We start from the raw sequence: 18,938 nt of genomic DNA, 5'->3' as shown, positions 1-18,938 counted from the left end.
TCTGGAAGTAACGTCAGCAAAATAACTGTTCGGCGGGGGCTCCATGAAATGGGTTTCCATGGCCAAGCAGCCGCACACAAGCCTAAGATCCCCATGCGCAATGCCAAGCGTCACCTGGAGTGGTGTAAAGCTTGCCGCCATTGGACTCTAGAGCAGTGGAAACGTGTTTTCTGGAGTGATGAATCACGCTTCAAAATCTGCCAGTCCGTCCCCAGATGGTGAAGCGTGATTCTTCACTTCAGAGAATGCGTTTACATCTTGGAACCTGGGTTGGCGGATGCCAGGAGAATGCTACCTTCCTCAATGCATAGTGCCAAATGTAAAGTTTGGTGGAGGAGGAATAATGGTCCGGGTCTGTTTTTCATGGATCGGGCTAGGCCCCTTAGTTACAGTGAAGAGAAATCTTAATACTACAGCATGCAATGACATTCTAGACAATTCTGTACTTCCAACTTTGTGGCAACAGTTTGGGGAAGCCCCTTTCCTGTTTCAGCGTGAGTGCCCCGACCGCACTAATGCTCTTGTGGCTGAATGGAAGCATGTCCCCACAGTAATCTTCCCAGAAGAGTGGAGGCTGTTAACGCAGCAAAGGGGGAACCACCTCATATTAATGCACATGATTTTGGAATGAGATGTTTGACGAGCAGGTGTCCACATACATTTGGTCATGTAATATACCATTCTAGTCAACTTTGGACACACCTACTCATTCAAGGGTTTTTCTTAATTTTTTACTATTTTCTACATTGTAGAATAATAGTGAAGACATCAAAACTATAAAATAACACATGTGGAAGTAATCAAAAAGGTGTTAAACAAACCAAAATATATTCTACATATTTGATTCTTCAATATAGCCAACCGTTGCCTTGAAAACAGCTTTGCACACTCTTGGAATTCTCTCATCCAGCTTCATGAGGTAGTCACCTGGAATGCATTTCAATTAGCAGGTGTCCCTTGTTAAAAGTACATTTTGGGGAATTTATTTACTTCATAATGCGTTTGAGCCAATCAGTGGTGTTTAAACAAGGTAGGGGTAGTATACAGAAGATAGCCCTATTTGGTAAAAGACCAAGTCCATATTATGGCAAGACCAACTCAAATAAGCAAAGAGAAACGACGGTCCGTCATTACTTTAAGACATGAAGCTCAGTCAATCCAGAACATTTTAAGAACTTTGAAAGTTTCTTCAAGTGCAGTCGCAAAAGCCATCAATCGCTATGATGAAACTGGCTTTCATGAGGACCGCCACTTAAGGAAGACCCAGAGTTACATCTGCTGCAGAGGATAAGTTCATTAGAGTTACCAGCCTCAGAAATTGCGGCCCAAATAAATGCTTCACAGAGTTCAAGTAACAGACACATCTCAACATCAACTGTTCAGATGAGACTGCGAGAATCAGGCCTTCCTGGTAGAATTGCTGCAATGAAACCACTACTAAAGGACACCAATAATAAGATACTTGCTTGGGCCAAGTCCAGCATTTAGACCAGGTGGAAATCTGTCCTTTGGTCTCATGAGACCAAATTTGAGATTTTTGGTTCCAACCACTGTCTTTGTGAGACGCAGAGTAGGTGAACGGATGATCTTTTCATGTGTGGTTCCCACCATGAAGCATGGAGGTCTGATGGTGTGGGAGTGCTTTGCTTGTGACACTGTCTGTGATTTATTTACAATTCAAGGCACACTTAACCACCATGGCTACCACAGCATTCTGCAGCAATACGCCATCCTGTCTGGTTTGCGCTCAGTGGGACTATAATTTGTTTTTCTGCAAGACAATGACCCAAAACACACCTCCTGAGTGTGTAAGGACTATTTGACCATGCAGGGGAGAGATGGAGAACTGCATCAGATGACCTGGCATCCACAATCACCCAGCCTCAACCCAATTGAGATGGTTTGGAATGAGTTGGACCGCAGTGAAGGAAAAGCAGCCAACAAGTTCTCAACTCCTTCAAGACGGTTGGAAATGCATTCCTCATGAAGCTGGTTGAGAGAAAGCCAAGAGTGTAGAACGCTGTCATCAAGGCAAACTGTGGCTACTAATGAAGAATCTCAAAATTGAAATATATTTGGATTTGTTTAACAGTTTTGGTTACTACATGATTCCATATGTGTTATTTTATAGTTTTGATGTCTTATTCTACAATGACTGGTACTGTATATATTGACCAAGAATATAAACGAACAATTGCAGCGATTTTACTGAGTTACTGTTCATATAAGGAAATCAGTGAATTTAAATAAATTCATTAGGCCCTAATTTATGGATTTCACATGACTGGGCAGGGGTGCCCACTGGGGAGCCAGGCCCAGCCAATCAGAATTTGTTTTTTGCACAAAAAGGCTTTATTACAGACATAAATACTCCTCCGGTTCATCAGCTGTCCAGGTGGCTGGTCTCAGATGATCCTGCAGGTGAAGAAGCCAGATGTGGGGGTCCTGGGCTGGCATGGTTACACATGGTCTGCGGTTGTGAGGCCGGTTGGCCGTACTGCCAAATTCTCTAAAATGACGTAGAGAAATTAACATTAATTTATCTGGAAACGGCTCTGGTGGACATTCCTGCAGTCAGCATGCCTTTGGGGTGGCAGGGTAGCCTAGTGGTTAGAGCATTGGACTAGTAACTGAAAGGTTGCAAGTTCAAATCCCCGAGCTGACAAGGTACAAAATCTGTTGTTCTGCCCTTGAACAGGCTGTTAACCCATTGTTCCTGGCTGTCATTGAAAATAAGAATTTGTTCTTAACTGACTTGCCTAGTAAAATTAAATGGCATGCTCCCTCAAAACATTGTGTTTTGTGGAAAAAAAACACACATTTTAGAGTGGCCTTTTGTCCACAGCACAAGGTCCACCTCTGTAAGGATAATTATTTTCAATCCGCTTCTTGATATGGCACACTTGTCAGGTGGATTGATTTATCTTGGCAATGGAAAAATGCTCAATAACAGGGATGTAAACAAATTTGTGCACCAACTTTGAGAGAAATACGCTTTTTTTGTGCAACATTTCTGGAATATTTTATGAAACTCATGAAACATGGGACCAATACTTTACATGATGCGTTTTTATATTTTTTTATTGTTCCACAGGGATGTTGGTCCATGCTGATATGATGACATCATGCCGTTTCTGCAGTTCGGATGGCGGGACACTACCGCCACCAGCCTGTACCGTTGACACCAGGTTGGATGGTTCCCTGGACTCATGCTGCTTATGCCAAATCTTGACTCTGCCATCAGCATGACGCAACAGGAACTGGGATTCCTTGGACCAGGCAATGTTTTCCCACTCCTCAATTGTGCAGTAATAGTGAACACGTGCCTTTCTTTTCTTTTTAACTGACAGGAGTTGAACCCGGTGTGGTCGTCTGCTATAATAGCCCATCCGTGACAAGTATCAACAAGTTGTCTGTTCCGAGATCTCATTCTACACATACTGTTGTATTGCATTATCTGTCTGGTTATGGCCCACCTGTTAGCTTGCATGATTCTGGCCATTCTCCTTCGACCTCTCTCATCAACGAGCTGTTTTCGCCCACAGGACTGCCGCTGACTGGATGTTGTTTTTGTTTGTCGCACCCTTCTGGGGAAACACACTGTCATGAGTGAAAAGCCCAGGAGTTCGGCCATTTCTGAGATACTGGAATCGCAGATCATACCACGCTCAAAGTCGCTTAGGTCATTGGTTTTGCCCAACGTTCAATCGAACAGTAACTGAATGCCTCAATGTCTGTCTGCATGCTTCATATAGGAAGCTATAGCCACGTGACTCACTGTGTCGTAGGAGCGATCCATTTTGTGAACAGGGTGGTGTACCTAAACTAACCAGTGAGTGTATATATTCATGAAAGTAACGTCAGGTCACAGCTCGCTGCTCTTAAAGCTGGAATCTGCAGTTGAAACAATAACAAAGTAGACACCCCACCTCTGTTTAGGTAAAAGCTTAGGGATGGGCCAAGAGAAAATGTCTCTATGGCCATCCCTAAGCTTTTTACCAAAACATTTGGTTATTGTGGGGTATAACCACTCTCAAACTCATAGACAGAGCTATGGCTGCAAAGACTGACCATACATGATATCAAAATGATAGCTTTAACCATGTTTTGAGGTTTGTTTACGTTTATATTGTTTACAAACTTGAGTAAAACAAGCTTATATTTGGGGTTCTAATGGGCTACAACACTTGAACTAAGCTCATGAGAGCCTTCAGAAAGTATTCACACCCCTATTAGTTTTTCCACATTTTGCCTGAATTTAAAATGGATTAAATTATATTTTGTGTCACTGATCTACACAAAATAATGTCAACATGTTGTTCAAAATGTTTTTTTTTAAATGAATAAAAAATGAACAGCTGAAATGTCTTGGGTCAATAGGTATTCAACCCCTGTGTTATGGCAAGCCTAAATAAGTTCAGGAGTTAATCTTCTTAACAAATCACATAATAAGTTGCAGGGACTCATTCCGTGTTCAATAATAGTGGTCAACATGATTTTTGAATGACTACCTCATCTCTGTACCTCACCTATACAATTATCTGTAAGCTTCCTCAAACGAGTAGTGAATTTCAAGGACAGATTCAACCTGTGACAATACAGAGGCGGATGCAAGATGCAAGCAACAATGGTTTAATGAATACAGTTTACAACAGCAACAGGACAGACAGACTGTACTCAGACGGAATCCGACCCAGGGACTAGGGCGCATCTTCCAATGATAGCGTGCTGAGAAATCCAGGGGAGTGTGTCCGGATGGGTAGGAAGGAGCACAGCAGATAATCCACACAAGGGCGGCGAGAGAAGAGCACAGACACACGACACAACCTCAGGGAAGTAACAACGATCTGACAACAAGAAACACTGGTTACAGAACATATAAAGGGAAGATAAGTGGTTCCAGCTGGCGCAGACAATCAGGCCGAGATTGGGAGCCACGCCCACACAAACGAGAGAGAGAGAGAGAAAGAGAGGCAGTGGATTCATGAACCGTGACAATACCCCCCTAGGAACGCCTCTTGGCGTTCCCAGGCGAATTTACCTGTCGATTGAAATCATCGATAAGGGAGTGATCCAGAATGTCCCTAGCAGGTACCCAACTTCTCTCCTCCGGGCCGTAACCCTCCCAGTCCACCAGGTACTGGAATCCGCGTCCCCTCCTTCTAGAGTCCAAAATACAATTGACAGAAAAGGTGGGTTCCCCATCAACAAGTCGTGGCGGCGGGGGAACCGGGACCGGCGGGTTAATGCGTGCCTGAAACACAAGTTTTATTTTAGACACATGAAAGGTAGGATGAATTCTCCTATACGCCGGAGGAAGCTTGAGCCGGACCGCCACCGGACTAATGATCCTGGTGACTTTGAACGGGCCGATAAATTTGGGGGCAAGTTTGTTCGAAACGGATCGGAGTGGAATGTTCTTAGTAGAAAGCCACACTCTTTGGCCAACGACGTATACCGGAGGCTTCGACCGGTGGCGATCGGCCTTAGCCTTGGTGCGCGCCCCCACCCGGAGAAGAGTCTCACGGGCTCTGCTCCATGCGTGACGGCACCTCTGGATGAAAGCGTGAGCGGAAGGAACAGTGACCTCGGACTCCGTACTGGGAAAGATAGGTGGCTGGTAACCTAAACTACACTCAAACGGAGAGAGACCCGTAGCTGCCACTGGCAACGAATTGTGAGCGTACTCAACCATAGAGTGTTGTTGACTCCAGGAAGAGGGATTCTTAGAAACCAAACATCGCAACACTCTCTCCAAATCTTGGTTGGCCCTCTCCGTTTGACCGTTGCTCTGGGGATGAAACCCTGAAGACAGGCTGACACTCGCTCCCAGTAACCTACAAAACTCTTGCCAAAACTTGGACACAAATTGGGGCCCCCTGTCAGAAACTACGTCCATCGGCAGGCCATGTAAGCGAAAGACGTGATCCACGACAGCTACCGCTGTCTCCTTGGCAGATGGTAATTTAGGCAAGGGAATAAAATGAGCCGCCTTCGAGAACCGGTCCACCACGGTCAACACCACCGTCTTGCCCTGGGAGGCGGGAGGCCAGTAACAAAATCTAGCGCGATGTGGGACCAGGGTCTCGAAGGGACCGACAGCGGTTGGAGTAACCCATCTGGGGGTCGATTAGAAGTCTTCCCAGTGGCACAAACCGAGCAAGCCAAGACAAAACTGTGAATGTCACGAGCCATCAGTGGCCACCAAAAGCGTTGCTTAACCAAAAGCTAGTGCGGCTGACTCCTGGATGACACGCTACGTTGGAGCAATGCCCCCACCGAATAACATCGGACCGACACCCCTCCGGCACAAACAACCGATTAGGCGGGCAACCGGGCGGAGGCGTTACCCCTTCTAAGGCCGTTTTGACCCTCGATTCAACCTCCCATGTGAGTGTGGATACCACTAGGGTCCCGGGTAGGATGCACTCGGGAGTGGATGGGCGTTCGGAATGGTCAAAAATGCGAGAAAGGGAATCGGGTTTGACATTCTTGGAACCCGGGCGATACGAGAGAGAGAAGTCAAAACGTCCGAAAAAGAGTGCCCACCGCGCCTGTCTGGAGTTGAGTCGCTTGGCGGTTCTGATATATTCCAAATTTTTGTGATCGGTCCAAACTATAAAAGGTACCCCCGAACCCTCTAACCAATGGCGCCACTCCTCCAGTGCTAACTTCACTGCCAACAACTCTCTGTTGCCAATATCGTAGTTGCGTTCCGCAGGTGATAACCGATGGGAAAGGAACGCACAAGGGTGCATCTTGTCGTCAGAAGAGGAACGTTGGGAAAGTACCGCACCTACCCCCACCTCTGAAGCGTCCACCTCTACTACGAACTGACGCGAGGGATCGGGAGCTATGAGGATGGGAGCCGAAACAAAGCGGCTCTTGAGTTTGGCGAATGCAGCCTCGGCTGTATCGGACCACCTGAACGGCACTCTGGGGGAGGTTAAGGCGGTAAGAGGAGCGACTATCTGACTAAAGTTGCGAACGAAACGCCGGTAGAAATTGGCGAATCCCAGAAACCTCTGTAGGGCCTTACGGGAATCTGGGCTTGGCCAATCCACCACAGCCTTAACCTTGTCAGGATCCATGCGAATACCTTCAGTCGAGACGATGTAACCTAGGAATGGAACGGATTGTGCATGAAAAATGCATTTCTCCGTCTTGACAAAAAGTCCATTCTCCAACAACCTCTGAAGCACTCGTCTGACGTGCTGAACGTGTTCCTGGAGAGAAGAAGAAAAAATCAGTATGTCATCCAGGTAAACATATATGAACTGATCAATCATATCTCTCAGCACATCATTGACGAGTGCCTGGAAAACCGCTGGGGAGTTGGATAGCCCAAAAGGCATGACCAAATATTCGAAGTGCCCTCTGGGGGTGTTAAACGCGGTCTTCCATTCGTCCCCCCCCCCTTATGCGAACCAAATGATATGCATTACGTAAATCCAACTTAGTGAACACGGATGCTCCCTGTAACCTTTCAAAGGCTGAGGACATCAACGGTAAGGGATAGGTATTCTTCACTGTGATGTTATTCAACCCACGGTAATCAACGCAAGGACGCAGAGATCCGTCCTTCTTTCCCACAAAGAAGAACCCCGCCCCCGCTGGAGAAGAGGAAGGACGAATGAATCCAGATGCCAGAGAATCAGAGATGTATCTCTCCATAGCCTCCCTCTCAGGAACAGAGAGTGAATATAACTTGCCTTTAGGCGGAGACTCACCTGGCAATAATTCTATTGCACAGTCATAGGGACGATGCGGAGGAAGAGAAGCAGCACGGGACTTACTGAACACCTCCTTCAGGTCGAGGTATTCAACGGGCACGTTAGACAAATCCACTGCCTCCTCTAGAAACACAGAATCAGACACAGACGAACAGGCAGACACTAAACAGGACTCAAGACACTTGTTACTCCACATGGATATAGAGTTATGACCCCAGTCAACTCTGGGGTTGTGTTGGGTGAGCCAAGGGTGGCCGAGAACTAATGGTGCAAGGGGTGAGTCCATGAGTAGAAATGATAGTGTCTCAGTGTGATTGCCAGAAGTGATGAGTGTGATAGGTTCAGTGGTGTGAGAAATGTTGGGGAGTTCTTGACCATTGAGAGCGTTGACGGATATCTTGTGCGTGAGTGAGGTGATAGGAATCTGGAGTTTGTGAGCGAGCTTGAAGTCCATGAAATTACCCTCTGCTCCTGAGTCCAGTAAGGCTTGGGTGTCGTGCGTGTGGGTGGCCCATCTTAGTCTTACCGGGAGGAGAGTAGATGATGAGGTCTTCTCTGTGGTGACACCACCCGATAGTAGCCTCATGTTTACTACCGGGCCTGATCTTTTACCGGGCAGGAGTGGATAAAGTGGCCCGCTCTACCACAGTAGAGACAGAGTCCTTGGGATCTCCGCCTCTCCCTCTCTTCCCGGGAGAGGCGAGCTCTCCCCAGCTGCATGGGTTCGTGAGCGGAGGCTGAACTGGCCGTGTTCCCGCTGCTGGCATGCCCGCCCTCCGTGTCGTTATACGGTCTGTTAGGGCATGCTCGGCGGCCAATACGACTCAGACGAGCGTCGACCCTCAAGGCTAGTTCCACTAGTCCATTTAAACTCCTGGGAAGGTCCAGAACATAAATCTCCTTCTGGATCCGGTCCTCCAGCCCATGCAGGAACATGTCCCACTGCGCCTCCTCATTCCACTGACACTCTGCGGCCAGAGTGCGGAATTGGATGGAGTATTCCGATACTGAACGGTCTCCTTGGCGAAGGTCAGCGAGTAGTCTGGCCGCCTCCCTACCCGCCACGGCCCGATCGAAGACCCTTCTCATCTCCTCGGAGAGTGTCTGGAAAGAGGTGCAGCATGGGTCCTGGTTTGCCCACACCGCCGTTCCCCAAAGAGCCGCTTTGCCTGATAGCAGTGTGAGTATGAATGCTACCTTAGACTGTTCACGGTTGAAGGTCCGTGGCTGCAACGAGAAATGCATGGAACATCTCGTAAGAAAGGCTCTGCAATAGTCAGGATCACCTGAATAACCCTCTGGTGTCGGTAGCCGTGGCTCTAGCTGGGAATCCGGCTCTGGCGGGGCGGGTTGAACTGCCGGTGTAGGTGGCGCAGCGGAACCCCTCAGATGTTGTAATTGTTGGATCAGCTGGGATACCTGCGTCGCAAGGGCTTGTACTGCCCGATCTGTGCTGGAGATGTTCTCCTCTTGTTGATCCATTCTCGTGATACTGCGGGAAATGAATTTGGTCAGACTCGTTGAACTCGCTGCATCCATGGTATGGTCAGATCGTTCTGTGACAATACAGAGGCGGATGCAAGATGCAAGCAACGATGGTTTAATGAATACAGTTTACAACAGCAACAGGACAGACAGACTGTACTCAGACGGAATCCGACCCAGGGACTAGGGCGCATCTTCCAATGATAGCGTGCTGAGAAATCCAGGGAGTGTGTCCGGATGGGTAGGAAGGAGCACAGCAGATAATCCACACAAGGGCGGCGAGAGAAGAGCACAGACACACGACACAACCTCAGGGAAGTAACAACGATCTGACAACAAGAAACACTGGTTACAGAACATATAAAGGGAAGATAAGTGGTTCCAGCTGGCGCAGACAATCAGGCCGAGATTGGGAACCACGCCCACACAAACGAGAGAGAGAGAGAGAGAGAGAGAGAGAGAGAGAGAGAGAGAGAGAGAGAGAGAGAGAGAGAGAGAGAGAGAGAGAGAGAGAGAGAGAGAGAGAGAGAGAGAGAGAGAGGCAGTGGATTCATGAACCGTGACACAACCACAAAGACCAGGGAGATTTTTCAATGCTTCGCAAAGAAGGGCACCGATTTGGTAGATGTGTAAAAATAAGAAAGGCTGAATATCCCTCTGAGCAAGTTGAAGTTATTAATTACACTTTGGATGGTGTATCAATACACCCAGTCTCCACAAAGATACAGGTATCCTTCCTAACTGTCGATTTTTAAGGCAGCCCCACATACCTCTCTGATTCAGAGGGGTTGGGTTAAATGCGGAAGACACATTTCAGTTGAATGCATTTCAGTTGTACAACTGACTAGGTAAACCCCCTTTCCTTTCCCTTTTAACTCAGTTGCTAGAGAGGAAGGAAACTGCTCAGTGATTTCACTGAGATCCATGGTGATTTTAAAACTGTTACAGAGTTTAATGGTTGTGATACTGTATGAGGAAACAGGATGGATCAACAACATTGTATTTACTCCACAATACAAACCTAAATGACAGAATAAAAATATTCCAAAACATGCATCCTGTTTGCAACAAGGCACTTAAAAGTGACACTGCAAAAAAATATGGCAAAGAAATGTACTTTTTGTCCTGAATACGAAGTTATGTTTGTGGCAAATCCAACACAACACATCACTGAGTACCACTCTTCATATTTTTAAGCATGGTGGTGGCTACATCATGTTATGGGTATGGTTGTCATCAGCAAGGAATAGGGAGTTTTTTAGGATAAAAAAGAAACAGAATAGAGCTAAGCACAGGCAAAATCCTATAGGAAAACCTGGATCAGCCTGCTTTCTAACAGACACTGGGAGACAAATTCACCTTTCAGCAGGACAATAATCTAAAACACAAGGCGAACTCTACACGGGAGTTTCTTACCAAGATGACATTGAATGTTCCTGAGTGGCCCAGATTTTCACTGAAATTGTCTTGAAAATCTATGGGAAGACTTGACAATAGCTGTCTAGCAATGATCAATAATCAACTTGACAGAGCTTGAAGAATTTAAAAAAGAATAATGGGTAAATATTGTACCATCAAGGTGTTCAAAGCTAACACCAAAGTCTCCAAAGATGCTTCTACAAAGAATTGACTCAGGGGTGTAAATACTTATGTAAATGAGATATTTCTGTATTTTATTTTCAATACATTTCTAAAAACACGTTTTCACTTCGTCATTATGGGGTATTGTGCGTAGATGAGTGAGAACAAAATCAATTTTGAATTCAGGCTGTAACATAAAATGTAGAATAAGTCAAAGGGTATGAATAATTTTTGAAGGTGCCTGAAAGTTATTAAGTTAATTTCTGAAACTTATATTATTCAATATATATATATAAATAATTTACAATGTAATTCCAAAAATAGATTAAGCAATTTAGGATTCTAGATTTAATGGACTTAATCAATATACCTGTTTGTTTAGTTCGTGTTGACTTATAGTCTAAATCTGTGCATAAGGAAAATAAATTAAACTACATATTCAGTTTTACTCCCTTGATGCGATGGATTCAAGCTCTTTTTGTCACATCTTCTCCCGCTTGCCCCCTCCGGCGCTCCCTACGGTCCTGGCAACACCCCTTAACCACACCTGGCAACTATTATTACGCACACCTGCGCCCCATCATCAGTCACACCTGGACTTCATTACTACCTTGATTACTTACCATTTAAATAGCACTCTGTTCCGTCAGTCATCAGGTAGTATTGTTGATGTTTCCTTGTTAGATATGGCTCTTGGTTTGTATTCGGCCCATGGTCGTTATTATTAAACTCACACTGCACTTATTTTCTGACTCAATGCGTCTACGTTACACTTTTGCAAAACAGATGTCAAACGTTGGTTTCACTTTTATTTTGAAGATGGCAAGGCCAGACGCATGAATATGAATCACGTTAATATATGTGGTCCTTGACGGAAACAAGATCAAAATGCTGTAGGCATCTTTTCCTGATTATAAAATGGATGTTTATTAGAGGTTGTGGGACTATGGACTACTCCATGATGATAACAATGCAATCAGAAGTGTTATGAATCTGGCACGAAGTTATTTATTCTCAACAAAATAGAATAACTTACTTTACCCAAAGGAGTCTTCAGGTGTGAGAATTTGGATGAGATACCTAAAGTAAACCTAACGGTAACATTCACGTAAGACAATAGCAATAACACTCAATACCTAGGTGGCTGGTTGTCTGCATCCAGTGCAACAGCATCCATTATTTGTGGGTGACAAACTAACCTGTGACAGTCAATCTGGAGGTGCTTATGAAAATGCTTTACGAGTGATGGAGTGAAGCACCTGTAGAGCAAACTCCTGGTCAAGATGAATCACCTTCCAATGGGTCAACAGAGGCTCAACACACTGATGGAATTCATAAACCTGAAACTAAATTTAGTGGGAGGTTTTCCCCTCAAAGACAGGTTATATTGCAGGTTGCTGTAACGAAACAATTGAATATTGGGGGGAATATACTCACCATAACACATGTAATATTTGTGGTATTGCATGATTTGTATGTACTGGCTTCACAACAAAAATACATATAGTACCAGTCAAAAGTTTGGACACCTACTCATTCAAGGGTTTTTATTTATTTTTACAATTTTTTACATGGTAGAATAATAGTGAAGACATCAAAACTATGACAACACGTGGAATCATGTTGTAACCAAAAAAGTGTTAAACAAATCAAAATATATTTTATATTTGAGATTCTTCAAAGTAGCCACCCTTTGCCTTGATGGCAGCTTTGCACACTCTTGGCCTTCTCTCAACCAGCTATCATGAGGTAGTCACCTGGAATGCATTTCAATGAACAGGTGTGCCTTCTTTCTTTCTTAATGCGTTTGAGCCAATCAGTTGTGTTGTGACAAAGTAGGGGTAGTACAGAATATAGCCCTATTTGGTCAAAGACCAAGTCCATATTATGGTAAGAACAGCTCACATAAGCAATGAGAAATGACAGTCCACCATTCTTTAAGACATGAAGGTCAATCAATATGGAAAATGTCAATAACTTTGAAATGTTCTTCAAATGCAGTCGCTAAAACCATCAAGCGCTATGATGAAAATGGCTCTCATGAGGACCGTCACAGGAAAGGAAGACCCAGAGTTACCTCTGCTGCAGAGGATAAGTTCAAGAGAGTTACCAGCCTCAGATTGCAGCCCAAATAAATTCTTCACAGAGTTCAAGTAACAGACACTTCTCAACATTAACTGTTCCGAGGAGACTGCGTGAGTCAGGCCTTCATGGTCGAATTGCTGCAAAGAAACCACTACTAAAGGACACCAATAATAATAAGATCTGATTTGATTTGAGACTTGCTTGGGCCAAGAAACACGAGCAATGAACATTCGCCCAGGTGGAAATCGGTCCTTTAGTCTGGAGTCCAAATTTGATATTTTTGGTTCCAACCACTGTCTTTGTGAGACGCATAGTAGGTGACCGGATGATCTTTGCATGTGTGGTTCCCACCGTTAAGCATGGAGGTGGGGGTGATTTTCTGGTGATACTTTCAGTGATTTATTTACAACCACAGCATTCTGCAGCGATACACCATCCCATCTGGTTGGTGCTTAGTCCCACTATCATTTGTTTTTCAACATGATAATGACCCAACACACCTCCAAGCTGTGTAAGGGCTATTTGACCATGAAGGAGAGTGATGGAGTGGTGCATCAGATGACCTGGCCTCCACAATCAACACGACCTCAACACAATTGAGATTTGGGATGAGTTGAATCACAGAGTGAAGGAAAAGCAGCTAACAAGTGCTCAGCATATGTGGGAAGTCCTACAAGACTGTTGGAAAAGCATTCTAGGTGAAGCTGGTTGAGAGAATGCCAAGACTGTGCAAAACTGTCATCAAGGCAAAGGGTGGCTACTTTGAAGAATCTCAAATATTAAAAATAAAAAATTGTTTAACCATTTTTTGCTTACTACATGATTCCATATGTGTTATTTCTTAGTGTTGATGTCTTCACTATTATTCTACAATATATAAAAAAGTAAGAAAAGAAAGAAAAACCCTTGAATGAGTAGGTGTGTTCAAACTTTTGACTGGTACGGTACATGTTACACTAATGAAAAACAAGAAATTACATCAGTAAAAAGTTGGATTTTTAAAAATGATCTAATATATATATTTTTTTGGTCTATAGTCAGGGGTTTATCAATTCTCCATATAGGGAGAGTTAAATGTTTTACTCTGAAAAAGTGGACATCTGTTCATAATTATCCCAAAGTTGTAAAAAACCTTTGAGACATGGCATCTTACTTTAGGAGATAAATGACTGGACTAGATTAATGCTAGCCACAAATTACACCCTATTCTCTATGGGCCCTGGTGTAAAGTATTGCACTAGTTGGTAATAGAGTGCCATTTGGGACGAACACTAGATTAACTTTTTACAAGACATCCATTTCCATCACTGCATGTCTCAATCTATAAAGCATAACTATTGGATTCCAAGTGCCGGCTTCTATTTTAATCAGTGTAAAACGACAGGGCATTGCACCAAGGGTTCTCCCGACCGACATTATTTTGATTAATACAGTCTCTTTTATCTTCTGGCTTCTTCTGGTGGCTTGATGTATTTAGTGTAGGCCCCAAAGCTTGTTAATGTTTTCCCATTGCCTAATGATATAGATCCGCTCTTGCTCCCATCCCCAATAACACAGTTGAATCAATCAAAACAGATGTGTTATTAAGTTTCGTTTTCTTTATTAGCTTCCTTGAGAAAAAGATAAGTTGACACTTTTTTTAAATTTCCCATCAGATCACTTTAGAGTGGGAGAGAAAACGAACATTTACTTTCGTCAATTAGCTGGTTTTGATCAGCCAGGCTGTATTTTTGATCCTCATAACTTGGAGTGTTTGGACATAACTCAGGATGTCTGAGAGCACAAAGCAATCGAGGCAAAGACACTATATAATGCGCGCCCGTTTTCCCGTGGTACATGTACACCACATGCAGGCACATGCTCCTATACGTCTCTAACTGCGTAGAGTACATGCTCCTTTTCATTAAATAATCAAAGCCATAACTGCTCACCGAGTCGGTGACCGCGGTTACGGATTTTTCTTTTTAGGCGTTTTTTTTTTTTGTTGAGCATCTGCCCCACCAAAAGGTCTGTCTGTGCATTGTCCTGACCGTGCATGTCTGCAACAGCATGTATTTGTGATGCCATTTTATTATTTAAGTCTGCTGCGGAAGCCCCCCCTCCCATTTAAACATGCCAATTAACACACGTGAAATGATAACTCAGATCAATCCCATCGAAACTCTGGCTCCAAAATGATCCTATTAAGCCAGTATCAGCAGTCGGGTGATTAGGATGTCCCTATGGTTTTGGACCCTCCTCCACTATCCCATCCCAAAAACATAATAACTACCTTGTACACAATCCTTCCCAAAATATGAATACTTTTGCCATCCTGGCTAACATACTTGCAAAGTAAACAAATCAAACATGAGTTGAAGTCCCTCATCAACTAGAGTGTTTCAACCAGCACCCCCTAATATGACTATGTTTGCACAAACATCATTAGGGCCGAAGCAGAGGTAGCCCTATTGTTTCTAATAATCTCTGTCTTTTTTGCTGTTTCTTAACCCCCTGGAGGTCTGTAGTCTGCAGTTAGTACCCCCTCTTCTCCTACTATCTCAATCCTTTGGCTCTCTCCTTTTCCACACAGCCTCTCTGCTTAATAGCGCTGTCTGTCGCCAACACTTTTTCAGCTGCAGGGTGCAGTTGCCGCTGCTTTAATGATCCTGTTCGAGAAGGTACAGGAGCGTCCGCTTTGCTTGTGTTCAGCACTGTGTTTCTCTGTGATCTTGTGCGTCTAACTGCGTACTTTTATCCCACCGGCCGAGGCTTAATCTTCTTCATTTACTGTACGAAGAGTACATAATTGCTTCCGGCTCACATGTGCCTCATCCTATGATTTTGTGTGTGTTTACTAGAAATATTACTACTGGGACTTATTAACACTGTAAATGTGCTGTTGGTCCATCATTGCGCAATCAATTGGGAAGCATGTAAGCCTCACTTCAGACATGGATGACAGTTGATGTGAATGAAAGCGGATGCTCGTTGTTGCCATCGTATTCCTAAAGGAGAGTAGATAACAAAACAAATGGTGGAGGTGAAAGACATCTCCTCATCCAAATCTCAAGCACATCATCTTAAAGCTCATGAGTTGAATGAGGCATTAATGCTACTCAAACGTAACGGGCAGAAACAGAGACCTCAAGGTCCGCTACACCTCACAGGAAGCTAAGACTATATGTTGCTAGGTTTTTGTTGGGAACACGTGCCAGGTGTTTGCCGATAAACCTGGAGCCTTCCATACACTGATTTTATATCTCTGCCGGAATTACTTTTGTACGAGGAATATGGGGCTCCATTGCCCTTGCCAGAGCTTGAAAAGAAGCCATGAGGCGTTATGTCTCACTGAAAGGGCTTTTGGGCCTGGTGAATCAGCATTCGATGAGAGACTGACAGACTGACAGACAATGTCATTTTGGCTGCATTTACAGAGGCAGCCCAATTTTGATATTTTTTCCAGTAATTGGTCTTTTGACTAGTCACATCAGACCTTTTCACATCTTTTTCAGAGCTGATGTGATTGGACAAAAGATCAATATAAAAAAAAAATCTGAACTCTGCCTTAGAGAGGCACATAGAATCGGTTTCTAAATCACTTACGCCTGCAGCAGCCCCTTCTGAAGTGCATGTTATCTTGTCCCCCGTGGGACGGATGAGCTAACGTAGGCTAATGTGATTAGCATGAGGTTGTAAGTAACAAGAACATTTCCCAGGACATAGACATATCTGATATTGGCAGAAAGCTTCAATTCTTGTTAATCTAACTGCACTGTCCAATTTACAGTAGCTATTACAGTGAAATAATACCATGCTATTGTTTGCGGAGAGTGCACAGTTATGAACTTGAAAATTTATTAATAAACCAATTAGCCACATTTGGGCAGTCTTGATACAAATTGTTGAACAGAAATACAATGGTTCATTGGATCAGTCTAAAACTTTGCACATACACTGCTGCCATCTAGTGACCAAAATCTAAATTGTACCTGGGCATTTCAGGTACAAAAATAAATAATAACTGCATGTTTCTTTCTTTGTATTATCTTTTACAAGATCTATTCTATATTCTTCTACATTAATTTCACATTTCCACAAACTTCAAAGTGTTTCCTTTCAAATGGTATCAACAGGTCCTGAGCTACAGGCAGTTAGATTTGGGTATGTCATTCTAGGTGAAAATTGAAAAAAGGGATGGATCCTTAAGAGGTTTTAATACCTAAAACTATTTGCCTGAAAGTTTATTTGTTGAGAAGCCATAACAATCACATCTTCAATGTGTTCTAGTGTAATTGCATTCCACGCCAAAACGCTTGAAATAAGCAGCAAGACTCATTGTGAGAAACAGTGTAGAGAGCATTTGAGAGGTTTTCAATCATGGCCGCTTTGTATTCAAACCACTCTCTAGGTGTTTTTGTTCATGGGCTTTAAATTGTAATTTCTTATTTTCTTTGCCAGCCTTTATCAGGTCACAATGAAAACCAGTGGTGACTATCTCTAAAGTGGGCATTCTGGGCTTTTGTATATGATATTAGAAACACACACACAGAGATATTGATAACTCCAGAAGAAGCCCAATCATGCTCGCATAGGACACATCAGACTTTCTGCTGACTGTTGGCCAAAGATACGTATTTCGTTGACATATTCCACCTATACTTCTCCTCTTTTATATATCTCCTCTCTCCCCAGACAGATGCATAGTGGGAGAAAGCTAAAGGCTCCATTTTAAACATTTGCAATTTTTTTCTTTCTTTAACTAGGCAGGTCAGTTAAGAACAAATTCTTATTTTCAATGACAGATTTGTACCTTGTCAGCTCGGGCATTTGAACTTGCAACCTTCCGGTTACTAGTCCAACGCTTTAACCACTAGGCTACCCTGCCGCCCCATGCTCCATTAAGGTATATTTGAAGACATCTGATAGCATATCACTCCATTGCGTAGAGCCACATCCGTCTGTGTTGCCTCTAAGTGGCAAAACAGTGCTATGTAAAGGAAAGTGTATTGTGTAAGACTTGCCCACTGCCTACATTACAGCAGCACTGGGTTGTTTGTCACTGCAGACACCAAGAAGGCAGGGGACGACCCTGACACAGCTGATCTCTCTAACACACGCATTTGAACAGTATCACCGTCAACCGCCTTATCCATAGTTTCTTACACCATAGAGAAACCTACATACTGCACCATCCTGAAGCAAATGATCGTTGTGCTTGTTAGCGCCTGCTTGTTCATCACTGACTGCACCAAAATATGTACTTCCCCGTGTATGCATGAAGGAATGGCAAGAAGCAGCTTGGTTATAATTGGCCTCTGCGCCGAACTCCTTATTGCCTCTCGTAGCATGATAATTGAAGGTGGTAACAATGTAAAGTGGATGGTAGTGTGGTACTCAAAGTGGATGGCAGAAAGTAGCATTATACGGTACAACTGTATTTAGTCCCTCATCTACTGTGGAGGGAAATGTAGAATATTCGGTGTGAGAAATGTGCTTTACAAATTCAATTACATATTGTTATTAAACGTAAAGACATTACAATGGTCTTACTAGTTTGTGCAAGGCGAGAAAGCGAAACAGTGACAATGTTCTGAAGACATGGTTAATCGTGGTCACGAATGGGTCGTCATATTCCAACACAATTATACAGTAGTTGTAATTAGAGAAACCTAACAATGCAAACATTTGAGAGAGAAAAAAATCTGAAATGAAGGTCTATTGCATTAGTATTGTCTGTAATAATGGAATTACAACGTTGGAAATTGGGAGCGGCAGAATTACAACGAAACAGGTGCGTGGGTGGAGGCTTTGTCCACTTAGATGTCAACGTTAATCGATGAAACCACTTCAATGTTTTCCATTCTGCCCTAGCCTATATCTAGCTGTGTGAAAGTGGCAGAAATATGAAATGCAGGGACATCTCCCCGTGATATCCATTTTACAGACGGTGGAATCAGTTGAACAAGGTCCACATAGTACGTACCTGGTGGAGAATAAGAAGACAAACCCTAGCCGCTGGAGATCACTGAAATGTCAAGCTAGGCTCCGAGACATGATATTTCACAGCCTCCG

This window comes from Oncorhynchus keta, chromosome 37 (assembly GCF_023373465.1).
Source record: "Oncorhynchus keta strain PuntledgeMale-10-30-2019 chromosome 37, Oket_V2, whole genome shotgun sequence".
Taxonomy (NCBI): domain Eukaryota; kingdom Metazoa; phylum Chordata; class Actinopteri; order Salmoniformes; family Salmonidae; genus Oncorhynchus; species Oncorhynchus keta.
This window is presented reverse-complemented; position numbering follows the sequence as displayed.